The following is a 13,212-nucleotide window of genomic DNA, read 5'->3' as shown; positions in this document are numbered from 1 at the left end:
CCTAAAAACAATTGCGTGTGTAGATACATACTACATAAGATCTTATTTGTGGTTAAATGAACACTTTAATGGAATAAAATACATGAGAGATTCACTAACAGTCTTATTGGATTAAGATAAGAGAAAAAGTAAGAGTTAGGGTGCCAATAGTATCTTTCATAAATAATGAGAGATGTTATTGGCACCCCAACTTTTACTCATTTAATCATATAAACTTTAAGTCATACATAATCTATTGAGAGTTTATATTAAAAATAGATAGTAAAACCATCAAATAGTTCAAACTAATAAGGATCCCTAGGTAGGACACTGGTAAGCATTTTTATTTTCAAACACTCCAACTATACATTTTTTAACTCACACTTTAGTGCAATTGCCACATTAGTCTTCTGTCGTGAGAGTTTTCAAGAAAGTAAAACAACATATTGGCATGATTACAATATAGATGTCATAAAATTAATGCCCATGTTTGGTACAAAGGCCAAACTTAACTAACTTCTTCACATAATTAGATTTTCCAAGACTTCGATTCTTTGACAAAACAGGAGGCAAGCTATTCTCTTCAAGATATTAATTCAATCCAAATACCCAACGGTGGTCCCATGATTAGGAGTAAATGGTTTCATATGACATTCAAATCCTTGAAAATAATTAATAATTTAGTCATCATTTCAGTTCTCTTCCTCCCTCAGCATCAAAATTCTGATGTTCAAGAAGATAACAAACATAGTCAAAGCTCAAAGGAGCACCAAGAAGACATGAATTAGGACATGGAACCAATTGGAGAGTAGGTTTGGGAAAATTTTCAGGGAATTCTAGAAATTTGTCATAAAAACTCTTATGGGGAATGAAAAAAGTATTTGGTGAGTTGAACTTAGGAATCCTAGAAAGTGAGATCAATAATGGATGTGGTTGGAAAATTATGAAATCCAATTTTACCTCAAATTAGATCATTTTTCTCATCTACTTCATCTATAAATTGGAGCAAAGGGAGGGATGTCCTTACCAGTTCAGCTATTTCTTTTGAGAATTTTCTCATAATGTTTCTGTAAAATTTTTTTTGTAAAAAATCATCCAATCATTTTTGTAAAAAATTATTTGCATCATTATTCCTTCATAGAGAACTAAACAATGAGCTCCATAAAACACAGTTGGTTTTATTGTTGTGTTGCAAAATCAGTCCTTTATGTTAATGGATACAAATCAATCACATAACACTCCAGAAGTGCCCTCATTTTACTCACTCAATACCAGTCTATATGTCAGATTTACAATAAAATTCGTGGGAGTTTAAGTCTTATAATTAAATCGATTGACAATAAAATTCATAATAAAAAGAACTCCCCAATTTGATTTACTGTAAGATCAGTAATAAAAAGAAATAAATTAAAAATCGATACCTTAATTAGTCGTTAATGGCAAAAAGAAAGGGGACGAGAGCTGTCGTTACAGAAGAGATCGTTAATGGCAACCAGTAATGAGACGAGATCTGCCGTCTACCGTTAGGGCTTTTCACTTGGTTAGTTGTGAGGAAAAGATAAGAGAGAGGGAGGAAAGGATCTCTACGACAAGGAAAGATGAGAGAGTCGATCAGGTTGAAGGAAACAAAGCTAACAATCGACAGTCGTGAACTTGCTGGAGAAGATGAGAAACGTAAAACGTTTCTCATTTCTTGTAACGTGAGGGACAGATGAGAAGGGTTGACAGTCGATCGGGTTGAAGGCAACGAAGTTGAGAGAGGCGAGAAGGGTTGATAGTCGATCGGGTTGAAGGAGACAAAGCTGAGAGAGGACCGGTCTCGATTCTCTTTCGATTTAGGTTAAAATTGTTTGGAAATTTAATTAAAAGTGAAGGGCATTTCGGTAGTTGCACTTGAATTATTTTTCGAAAATTAGCTTCGCGTGAAAGCCCAATGAAGAAGCGAGCACGGTGCGACTCTTAAAATGAGCCATTTTTTGACTTTTTTTAAAATTGATTGGAGTTAAAAAAGCCGAAACAAACGTTGATCAGCTGGCTTTTTAGGCTTAAAAGTCAAAAAAGCTCAAAAAGCCGGCTTTTGAAGCCCAAACAAACAGGGCCTTAAATTCCAAACACTTATTAATTTAATTATATTTACTTTTACAAACTTTCCTTTATGTTTCTTAACTTAGCTTTGTTTTCTATCCATGGTTGAGGAGAAAGAGAGTAACTCCTCAATATGAGGTAATCTTCCCTCTAATAAACTATGTAATAAGTTCCAATGGGAACCCTTCATTCATACATCATGTGCACACACCACATCTCTATATTTTAAAAGATTAAGAGTTAAGGTAGAGATCTCCCTAGATTTAAACTTAACTCTTTAAGCCAACAAAACTGCCCCATATAGACAAAATCTCATACGTGAAGATTTAGTTCGACCATAAGTTGTGTCCAACTCATGGACATGGCCTATGACTAAACCAAGAAATAAAAACTCATAAGGGAGCGTATGAATAAAAAATAAGACTTGAGGACTCAAAATGGTGAAAATGAAGTGGATTTGCACCAAAGTCCCTAGCTCACAATAAAAAATTCAACAAACACCTACTTTTAGTAGGGACTTACTCATCATCTCTTTTTGTCCATGTTGCAAACTAAACTATAGTCAATTTTCCCCATAACTCCTCTATAAGTCCCTCTATCTTAAAAAAAAAAAAAATTTAAACTTTATTTAACGGTCATTCTGGTAACCATCAATGGATGGGAGGGACAAAGTGCTTAACACTTTCATTGTCCCTCAATCAGACCTCCTTACCTAACTCTCTAAGTAGACCTTTATCCTTACCATTGAAAGTAAGTCACTTTAAGCCTAAAAAGAATTTCAAAATAGCATTTATTGAAGTTTATTCACACCCAAACTCTTTGAATGGTGACGACTCCAAAATCCAAGTAGATGAGATCAAAATTTTGAAATGTTTTGAATTCTCACGTATCTACAATTTGATTAAACATTGTGTCTATCCAGATAGTCACTTCAAAATCTAGAAATTATCATTTCTTTCATCCTTTTTTATCATTGATTTCTCGAATTTTTTATTTGATTTTGTAAGGTTAATTTTTTACAATACATCCATAGTAACAGTTCGATAGGTGTGTACATTAGGAGTGCTGCTTTGTGCAATTGTGGAGAGTTGTATCCTGAGATAAAAACGTTTAAAGACTATTAGCACCTTGTAGTGGTGAAATCTTTTTTAAGGCCATTATGTCCAACACAAGCCTAGCTCTTTTTTCAATATCCCTTTTTCAAATCAATAATTTTTACTTTTTGTTCTATTAATTTTTGTTAGTAGATATTCTGCAGTTTCATACACCATATAGATAACATGAGCTGTAAACCTAACTTTCAAAGTTGTGAGATTGTAGCACATGTTATAGTTGAGTTAGAGGTCTTAAACTCTCACAACACCACTAGATTTGTGCCTAGGGTTGGTACTAGGTCGGGTGAAGCATATATTTGTATTTGTATCTGCATTTGATTTTTTCAAGAATAACCATATATGATTATGTATATAACATTGTAAAGAATATCCATAACTGACTTGTACCCAAATTCAAGTAGATATCTAAGTTAGATATATACTTCACTATGAAAACGATGGAGGAACTCTATTTTGTATCATATGTCTTATTGTAAATTACCATTTTAAATTCGGATAAATGTATATTTGAGTTACATATGATGCATGTCCACATCCAACCCAAAACAAATTTAAGATAAAATAATTAGTAATCTTCTTTGTATCCCATAATCAAAAGTAATTTCCAATGATTTGTTTTAGAATTAGTATAATTAGTAAAAAGAATTTGATGTATATTATTGCATCCTAATGTTTGCAAAGAATTTTTTACATTGGTGAAGTACTGGTTTCAAACTCCAATGCACCACAAATATTGGTATGGGACTTCTATATTTCCTTATGTTTTTATAATCGAACTAATTATATGCTGATAAAAAATGTGGGGTCACTAAACCCCACTACACTATCAAATAAATTGAAGTTTAATTTATGAGTAGAGATTTGTCAAACTATGGAATCTTAATTATCCAATGTTATATGGGATTACATATCGAAGACATCTTAGATACGTGTGCTTTGAAATCTTGCAAAGGTTTGATTTCATTTACTTGGGGTTTTAGAGTCACTATCATTCAAAGAGTTTGGGTATGAATGGACACCACTAAAATAATTTTGAAATTTATTTTTCTTAGCTTATACTAACTTTCATATCCAAAATGTAAAAGTCTACCTAGCGTTCTAGGTGTAGGAGTTCGGTTGAGGGATAAAGGAGTTAGACACCTTGTCCCTCCCACACACACTAAGATGGTTACTAATACGACCATAAAAAAAGCATTAAAATTGATTTTTCTTTGAGTTTTGAAGGTAGAAAAGATTATAGAGAAGATTACAGGAAAATTAATTATAGTTTTATTTTGGAAATGAGCAAATGAAGATAATGAGCAAGCCATTACTTGAAGTAGGTATCTGTTAGATTTTTTTGTGAGCTTAAAATTTTGATGAAAATCCACATAGATTTCATCAGTTGGAGTCCCAAAAGTTCAAAACAAGTTTATGTGTTCTATTGGGAGACTTTATTTGTTAATTTAGTCCTTAAGTGATGTTCATTGATTGAACAAACCATATTGGAACCAAATCTCATACATGAAATTTTTATTCATTTTTAAATTATTTTTGTTGGCTCTAAAGATTGAATATAGGTACATAAGGACCTATACTTTTACTTTGTAGCCATTTTTAAAGTGGATGTGTGTTCAAAGTGTATGCATGAGGTAGATTTAGCAAGAGAAGATTACCTCCAAAAAGATATTACTCTCTAGCTCTTAAGCTACCATAAACAAGGAAAAGAAACACATAATGTATTTTAATTGCAAGAATATAAATGCATCTACACTAAAAATTAAATTGAAAGAAAGTAAAGAATGTAAAATAACATCTAAAACTCTTATGGAGTTTATTAAGGACTCATAGGGAGGTACTACCTCATAGAGGAATTATTCTCTCTCCCCCGGCCTGAAGCTAAGAATTAAAGAAAAATACATTATTAAACTAAAAAGCATGTAAATAAGGGAAAATTTCTTGAAAGTAAATATGAGAGATAATAAAAAAAAAAAAGGAGGAGACTAGATGGGAAAATGGAGGATTTCGCCCCACTTGGTCTTCTTCTTAGATTTTTCTTCTATAAATTTTGAGAGGAGTTTGAGAGAATAGGAAGGCTAAAGAGGTTTGCGAAAGATTTTAACAGAATTTTTAGATCATCAAATGAGCTCTTCCATTTACTTTCAAAAGGTCTCCTATTTATAGGAGTTTGGAAAATCCTTAAACGTGAACTTGTCCTAAAACCTTGATTACCCAAATATTCTAGGAAAAACTTCTATGAAAAATATCAATTTCACTTTCTGACCTTGGTTTGATGGTCTTTAACTTTTTGTAAAGTCACACCTATCTTGGTCATCAAGAGTTAAGATGGTCTTTGCACCCAAAGCTCTAGAGTATTTTTTGTGGAGAATAGAATAGTCCTAAACCTTATGCTTTGGGTTAATTGTGAGAGATCAAAACCCAATGACATATAATTTGGTAAAGGCTTTTTTGTCCTCTTTGGTAATTTTCTTAGGCTAGCTCTCTAACAAACTAGAGATACAAAAGTCATTGGACAAAAATTCTAGAGACTTCTTGAGGTTGGATAAGATAGTCATAAAATTTGGAAAGTGATCAATTTACCTTAAAGGCCATGAAACTCTTTTGATCTTTGAAAAAAGTTAGAAGGTACAAAAGGATCTTGATTCTAATGTGTCTCAACAAACCAAGATTAGAGGAGGTAAGTATTCTTGAGTGGGGACCAAGTAAGACCTTTGATCAAGTTTAGGATAATAAAACGATTACTAAAAGATCTTTGGTAGGGGAAATTTGAAAATTTAGAGCATGGGTAGAAAGGAAATTAGTGAGGGTTTTCTTGGAGAATAAATCATTAAAAATGTGGTTTAAAGAGTCATTTCCTGTGGAGAATCTTGTGAACACATGAGCTCTTAACTAAATTGGATGTACCCTGAATACAGCCAAAAAGAATTATGTCTAGTCTTACTTGAGCTAAGGTCAATGCAATTTTAAGCCTACACTTCACCAAGGTAAGATCAACACAAAAAATGACTTGGCCAAATGATTTGTACGGCGAGGTAAAGCTATGTTTAGCCGTACAGGCCATATGGCCGAGCAAAAGTTAAATTTTAATGATCAAAATTGATCATCTTTGAATGGTCCACGTATGTCCCATTTTGGTGTCTACAAACATTTTTTTTTTCATTGGTTCATATAATAGTTCGGCAAATTATAGTTACACTAATGATTCTCAAATTCCAAACCAATTTTCACAAATGTGCTTTGAGAATCAAATGAGCTGTGTTATTGGTAGTAGTTCAAATTTAGGAGATCTTGAACAAGAATGGCAGGGCAAGATGGTTTTTTTTTTTAATAATCAAGACAACACCCGACATCTCCTTTTCTATGAAAATAACTAATGAAACTTAAAATAGGGACTAGCAAGGGATCGGCAGGTGTCACATATTATCAATCCATTTGATTGTAATGCCTCTTATTCCTTGTTTGAAGAAAAAGATGAGCATAAACGGAATTATGAAATTGGTTGAATTTCAAATTTCCTCTTCTTAAACATACGCACTAAAAAGGTACACGGCTGATGCAGCAAGTGCAGAGAACCAAAGATCTTTTTTTCTTTTGTATCCCTAAGAAACAGATCTATATATGCTTCTGAGCACTTGCCACCCACAGACCACGTACATTTTAGCACGTCATTTTATCACGACTATAAACATTTACATAAGAGCGACATATTAACAAGATATCGACATTATTTACTTGAATCGAGCAAGTGTAACACGGATAATCCTTTAATTTTGTTTGGAGGAGATCCATGCCACAAAAACCAAAATACATGTTGAATTAGGAGTCCAGGTTTAGATTTACTTTCAACTAATAAAATATACACATAATGCGCGGAAGTGAATTACACACAAGACATTAAAAACTCAGATTTGTTGTTTTTCATTGACCCAAGACCCTCAATTGACTAATACAGTCTGATTCAACAAATTATATTAAAACTCATCATCGGTGATGAGAAAGAAGAGTTAAATTGTTTTGATGGATTCAAAGTGGGAGAAAGTGATTAGATGATATTACAATAGAATAGTGATGAATGCACACGGTCTTGGTACACTTCTGATATGGCAATGGCACAGAACCGCAATCTTTTTCCTGTGTATCCCGATGAAAACAATCTATGGTTTTTTGCGCTTGCCACATCAGCAGCGTACCTAGACCGTGTGCATTCTTCACAACTCATTACAAAAACATTTATCTCGGATGATGAGTAAGGAAAGAGTGGAAGAATGGGCTTTAATGGATTCAAAGTAAGATGCACTTTGGAGAAATTCTTATACTGTAGATTCAAAAGCCACTATAGTCCTAATCTATGAAGTAGTGAACAAAAGCGGTATTTGGTCATTTCTATTTACTAATTTAGAAGGCAGATACGATTAGAGAAATAAATATGCTGTAAATTCAGTTTTCTTATTCCGTGAAAAGTAAATTAACGCATCAATGCTTTTGAAATTCAATTATTAACATTGGTAACGGGACCTTTGAAACCAGTGCCGGCCACTTAATATCCACGATGAAACAGTGATGATGAGAAGGCCACCAACCGCAACAGGGGTGTAGTTGAGAGTATCCTTCGTAATTGGGTAAGCCACGGGAAGAGAGAAGAGAACCGTAATGGTTGCCACCCAAAGGACTGCAATCCACCCACAAGAACCCCATAACGGCCCAAAGTGAAAGGACCGGGAACAAAGGACTTGCGTGCCAGTGTCACCCTAAAGAAGATGGGTAACGCATAAGCAATGTAGAGTCCAATAGTTGCTATCGACACCATTGCCTGAAATGCCACTAAGCTTCCGAGAGACTACAATACATGTATAGAAAGACAATAATAAGCCTTAAAAATGGTAAAAACAGAGAGTGCCACAACAACTTTTGCTAACACCACCCCAATTCATATGTAAATCACCAAAGAATTGGCATACATCTTGGGGTGCTGTATAGTAAAATTTGGGTGTGGCAATAGAAGCTCTCTAAATAATCAAAGGAAGAACAACTTCAAATCATGGTTGCAAGAACAGTAACATAAAACTCTTATTAAGTGATGTGTACAAACCGGTAATGCCATGCAAAATGATATAAAAGCAGAGAGCCAAACTGCATTTAAAGGAACATCCCGCTTATCCACTTTATGCCACAATGATGAAAAAGGCATAGCTCCATCTCTGGAGAATGCATATGCCATCCTGAGATCGAACAAAAAGGTACTTTAGCTAATAAGCGATGGAAGTAGGGCTGGAAATGGGTTGGTTGTGGTGAAATGAAGTACATTTCTAAGGATATCCGTATCTGATTATTCATCCAAATTTTTGAAGGATATCTGTATCCGACTTGTACCCAAATTTCAAACAAATATCCGAGTCGGACATATAAAACTCAATTGTGAAGATGATGGAAGAACTTTAATTTTGGGTTATACATATATCTCTTTGTGAATTTACATTAGTAAAATTGGAAAAACGGATATTCAAATCGGATAGGACGCTTATCCATATCCAGCCCTAAAAAAAAATCGGATAATTTTACCCGAATTCTTAATAGGATAAAAAAAGGATACCCATAACCAAATAACATGGGTTGGATGAGTTGAGTAAACGGATATTATCCAACTCATAGCCAGCCCTAGATGGAAGGAATAGAAACTACCAAACGGAACACCATATGTCAAAAGAAGTTTTCACCTTGAGTTGCTTGTAACTGAACTCATACCACAGAAAAATATGGCAACGCCAACCACTCCCAAGCAAGCGATTCCCCCTACTCCATTACCGTATCTATTCTTGAACGATTGGTAAAACACCTCGGCAATGGCATAACCACCAGAATCATTGTCAGTGTCCAAAAGGTTTGGGATGTCGGTTACTGCGAATGTGATACCAAGTAGGTAACCAAATCCAACAATGATAGATATACCAATGGCACTTATTATTCCTTTAGGTCCATTCTTATCTGCATTCTTTGTTTCCTCTGTCTAAAAGCACATGTTAAAGTTTCAGTGATTTAACAAACTCGAAGCATACAACATGAGAACATGATGGTAGTAGAAGTGTCTGAAGAAATAGGTAGTTTACGGGCCAAATTGGAGGCAATATCAATTTTGCGAAGATTTTAAGTTTGCTTATAGTAACATAGCTATGAACATAGGATCGGTGGATAAGTTGATGCAACTGTTTTATGTTGCTTAAATGTGTACCAATAAGACAATGTAACTTACCATATGAGCCGATGCATCATACCCAGTAAGCGTATATTGGCTCATTAAGAGCCCAAGAATAAATATGTAAGGTTTGCTGTGTATTCCCTCCTCATTATCTGTGTTGAAATGAGTGAAAACAAACTTGGCACTAGCCCTCTCGGTAGCAACCATGGGAACGAGAATCATAAGGACAAAAACACCTACAAATGCCAACAGAGGTTAAAGGTATTAAAAATATAATTTAAATTAAAAGATAAGAAAATTATTCTTACCTACAAAATTCCATGCAGCCGCGATTTGTCCGAAAAGGGATAGCCATGTGATGGGAAGACTATTTATGAGGGCATGTACAAACAATATTCCTCCATGGATGCCAATCACCACATATTTAGAAGTCTCGGCTCCATCTCCATTTTTTCCACCAGTACCAAGTAGAATGATAACTTGAATTAGCTGAGCAAGAGAGAAATCTACACTTGTAGTAACAGCCCACTGCAAATGCAAAAGTCTTTTTTAATGATTAGAGCCTCAATTGAACTTGTAATAGTTGTTACAACATTTAGATATTGAAGGTTTTGAACTTCAAAATTATAATTTCTCAGAAATACCTGGCCAACAATGTTGAACCTGCATGAAAAAAGTTCATTTGGGGAGCATCAGAAAATAAAAGTTTAAAAATTGCTAATTATAAAAGCAATAAATTTCCATTTTTGGTTCAGGACCCTAAACAAATGAAAATTTTGAAGAACATAGGCAAGTCAGGAACAAATAATAAGTGGCATGAATAATACTAGAATGACAAAAACAATACACAATAAATTATGATAATGTTCACTACTAAAATTTTAGCTTATATTTTCCAAACTCGGAAAGATTTTAAGTCATTCAAGAAAGATACCAACAAACAAACAGGCTGGAAAAAACCCTTCTACTTAAATGTTTCTCACATCAATTCACTCCCAAATTAAAGTTTTCATACATGGTCACATAGAGAACATCAAAAGAGGTCAAACTTAAAAAAAAAATAAAATTAAGATAATGCATGCAAAAGTAGGTAGTATGGCCGTTACCATCCAATTTTCACCTCTATTTGCATATTCTTCATAGTTAATGCTATTAACACGACTTCTATTAAAAGGTTACTTCTTCGTATGTCCCTGAAACCTATAGATTTTGTAATTGATCAAATGCTCCCAAGAGAATAAAATAGATAAAATCTCGCATGAATTGATTTTCTTGCCTCATAATGGATTTGTCATGGAATCTCTGTTTACTTGGTCATATATATATTCTGTCACCCTTGACATCTTCCTCGTCATCATCATCATCATCATCAAAGCCTTATCCCAAGAATTTTGGGTTGTCATCCAATCAATTCAGTCTAACTTAGGCATGGAATCTACATTATGGACCCTTGCACGCATCAATCGAAAATCCCATTATACTAATAAGTATAATTTGAAAGTTTAAAAAAAAAAAATTGTGCACATTTCAAGCAATTTGAAGTCTATAAGCATGTCTTGAATCCTTAGAAAATGTGGAAATTATGATAAAAACAACTCGGAAAAAAAAATTAATTAAAAAAGAAAAAGAAAAATCAATGAAAATGAAATAAAAAACAAAGAGCAACCCATAATTCAAATTGTAATCAGAGAAAAATCAAATTTGAAGAAGTTACCAGCCCGTCAACCACGAAGCGAAAGGTGCCCAATTGGGGCCAGCGAGTTTAGCACTCCAGTAGTAGAGACCACCAGAAGTTGGGAAAGAGGAACAAATCTCAGCCATTGAGTACCCAACAAACATTGTGAAAAAACCAGCAATAAACCAACCATAAACAATACTAACTGGACCTCCAAATCTCAACCCAGTATTGTAAAGTGTAGTTATCCCAGTAAGCACCGATATAATCGCAAACGAAAACGCAAAATTTGAAAACACCCTGCAATTTCGAACAAGACCCATAAACCAGAATTCAACAAAAAACAAACCCAATTTGATCCCAATCCCATAATTTAAAAAAAAAAAAAAAAAAAAAAAAAAACCCAATTTTGATGGTGAGTTGAGTATCTTGGGAATCAGTTAAAAGAGCTAAGAAAAGATTGAAATTTGTAAAGAAAAACATTAAAAAAGTTTAGATTTCATTACGAGAGATCTCGCTTCAGTTCTTGCTTATAACCAAGCTGAAGTAGACGAGATTGGCCTGAATCCAATGAAGAAGAATTCCCATTTTGAACATGAGAAGGAAGAGACATTTCTTCACGTTTCCAACCCATCTTTCTCTCTCTCTCTGAGAAAGAACAAGAACTGAGAGAATGGTACGGGTATGTTTTCTTTCACTTCTTTCTCTCTTTGTTCGCTCAAATCTCAATGGGTACTCTTTCGTTATAAAAAAATTAAAAAAAACTTTCTCAATTCATTTCGTCTACTGGTTGTTTTGGAGTGATTTTGGTCAAACTACGCCAAGATGCGCAAAGGTGAAGATGAATGCGACGTCTTGTCGTTACAGTCTGTGTGATAGATTAATTAATTAAACGTCGTTTAAGAGTTTAGACATGCCCCTTTATGTTTTGTAAATATTTGTTAGACCACATTGTGTTTTCAAACTTCATGATACACTCCTTGACCTCGGTCTCTTCTTAAAATGTTTTGTACAATGCCCTAAATGCCTTTGCCCAAAAAACCACCTTGATTTTTCTGCTAAAAATTCACTGTCTCATTAGTACTTTTCAGACTTCCTATCTTTCCCTTGAGTTTGAAGGAAGTAAGAGGACATAAGAGAGAGAGAGATGCCATTGTTTAAAAATCAGACCAATTTTTAATTTGAAAACTTATCAAATTGGAGGAAAACTAATTACATTTTGTTAGATCTCATATATCTAATAATTAAAATACATATATTTTTTCCTAAATAACTCTAATTTAGTTGCATAAAAAAAATACAACATTTATGATTAATTAATCAATTCAATTTTGTTATAAATTCTGGTCGAACATTTTATTCTTCCTATTCTTAAATAAATAAAAAACTAAAAGCCAAGGGTAAAATATAGCTTAATTATAGAAAAATTGACCACTTTTACTCGAGGTTGAAAATAAGGGCTTGTAGGTCATTTTCTACTACTGCTACATATTAGACGAAGGCCAAGGGGTATGCCATAAACACAAAGGGTTCCTTGTAAATATTTACAAAAGCCAATTATTAATTATTTAATAATAATTTCGTTATTTTTATAACAGAATCTTTTATTGCAGGATCCGATTTCGTGGGATTTTGAGATTCCTTAATCCTATTACCGGTGGCTTAATTGACTTTTCTAAGTTGAATTGTATATATGATAAATGGGAATGCAAATTACCCAAATAAAAATCCAACTTTTCTTTCAAACTTGGGGAACCGCTGAACACGTGTAATCATGTCATTAGTTCTTGTTTGATATTAGAATTCAATGTGAGATTCAGTCAACTTTCTAACGTGCAAAACACGAGCTGGAATCCTGTATAGGATCCAAAAATACTCACTTCCAACACTCAAGAGTTTCAAATTTAAAATTAAAATATGAAATCCTTCAAAATCATGTCGCCTATTAATTGATGGCCCTGATTAGACTTCAGTTAGGACCTATTTGAAAAGAGAGTTGGGTGAAAGTGCTATCTATATGAATGTTTGGAATGCCCATTCTTTACATAAGTGTGCTCCACTTTGAAAAATTAATTTTTAAAATAAGCATAAATTATAAATCTGAAAAGTCACATTTAACACAAATTTTTTCATTATAGAAGTACATAAATCAGAAATTGATGTTC

General features: G+C 33.6%; 1 pseudogene across 1 annotated transcript; it reads right to left on the bottom strand.

Annotated features, from left to right (window-relative positions):
- Positions 1-7,653: 7,653 nt before the first annotated feature.
- On the bottom strand, positions 7,654-11,846 carry LOC147406200 (amino-acid permease BAT1 homolog; annotated as a pseudogene). Its single transcript, XR_015176350.1, has 8 exons — positions 11,554-11,846; positions 11,087-11,347; positions 10,017-10,035; positions 9,681-9,900; positions 9,427-9,608; positions 8,894-9,183; positions 8,269-8,398; positions 7,654-8,016 (listed from the first exon to the last, which is right to left on the bottom strand). The product of XR_015176350.1 is annotated as an amino-acid permease BAT1 homolog (transcript).
- Between the last annotated feature and the right edge of the window lie 1,366 nt (positions 11,847-13,212).

The sequence above is a fragment of the Akebia trifoliata genome, chromosome 3 (assembly GCF_017979445.1).
Source record: "Akebia trifoliata isolate Shusen 1 chromosome 3, ASM1797944v1, whole genome shotgun sequence".
Lineage (NCBI taxonomy): Eukaryota > Viridiplantae > Streptophyta > Magnoliopsida > Ranunculales > Lardizabalaceae > Akebia > Akebia trifoliata.
This window is presented reverse-complemented; position numbering and strand designations above follow the sequence as displayed.